Below are 1,440 nucleotides of genomic sequence, written 5' to 3' on the forward strand. Positions count from 1 at the left end.
TGCCGCACAGATTGGTGCACTCTCCTTTTTGTTTTTTTGTCTGCTTCTTTAACTCCCCTTGGCAGGTCATGACAGAAATTGGGCCTGTATGATATCTGAAACTTTACTTATCTTATACTGTAGAAAGGTAGTTTACCTGCTATTCTAAAACCCTTAACTCCTTATCTTGCATCGATTTCATTCTGCATACCTCTGAGGTTCTCCCCTATGAACATTCTGTTACTATACAGCGATGAGGACTGTCAGATCACTCTTTATTGATAGTTATTCGGTTGTCCCTATTCTACTCACACTGCTCGATGGTGTCACAATTGTTGGACTTTTTTTTCATGAATAGAGCATCTGCTTCACACGGAGTGACTTGGGATACTCTAAAATCTTATATGCAGGGCATACTTATTAAGGAAGTCAGTTGCATTAAGACTGCCACCAAACAGGAGGAGAAGCAGGTTAGTAGACTGGTACTGGAGGTAGAAACTAGCTATATAAGAGATCCTATTTCCTATTGTTCTCCCTCTTCTGCTTCAAGCATTTAATGAAGCATTCATTTCTAGTCAATTGTCTGCTTCGATGTATGAGGCTGAGATATTGGGGATACCTAACAAAGATAAAGACCCACTCATTCCTGACTCATATTGTATAGTATTCATATTTGCATTTCTATTTTTCCTATTCATTTTGTACAATCCTATTTTTACTGCTCCCCACAGATAAAGTCCTTGCTAATAGCCTGAATAAATTTGTAACCATTATTCACCCTGATAAAGCTGAATTTATGTCTAAATTATCAACTGCTACTAACATTAGGCACATTTTTATGAATATGCAAATATCAGTAGAGAGTACTGGCAACAAGGCCTTATTAGCCCTGAATGCAGCCAAGGTCTTTGACAGTGTTGAGTGGGTATATATCTGGGCCATCCGCCAATGATTTGGGTTTGATGTGTTTTTTTTTGCAAATGGGTTAAATGTTATATGCAATCACCCCCTGGTCTATGTCCGAGTAAATGGACTGGAATCCTCTGCTTTCAATTTGTGTCATTTGATGTATCACAATTGTCCACTCCCACCACAGCAACCCCTTGCCTGTTTGTTATGGCAGCCCCCTGGTGACTGGTTTTGTAGAGCTCAGGAGGAGAAGATGCCATTATATGCGGATGATACGCTCTTTTTTTATCTGACACTCACGCCTCCTGAGCCCCCATTTTATAGTTTGAAAAATAATTGGGACAAATCAATGCTTTTCGGCTTAGACTCCATTTCATAGCCATTGCTTGATGCCCTCTCTCACATTACCCCGATTCACGAAGCAGCCAAAGGATCTAGCCGTAGCTGCGGCTGATCCTTCGGCTAGCTTTGGCCCCAGGACCCCTTCGGTTCTTTAGAACCGAAGGGCTGCTGTACGGGCTATTCACTATAGCCCTTAGAGCTCCCGAAGTC

This window comes from Nanorana parkeri, unplaced genomic scaffold (genome assembly GCF_000935625.1).
Source record: "Nanorana parkeri isolate BGI_ZX_2015 unplaced genomic scaffold, ASM93562v1 scaffold1434, whole genome shotgun sequence".
Lineage (NCBI taxonomy): Eukaryota > Metazoa > Chordata > Amphibia > Anura > Dicroglossidae > Nanorana > Nanorana parkeri.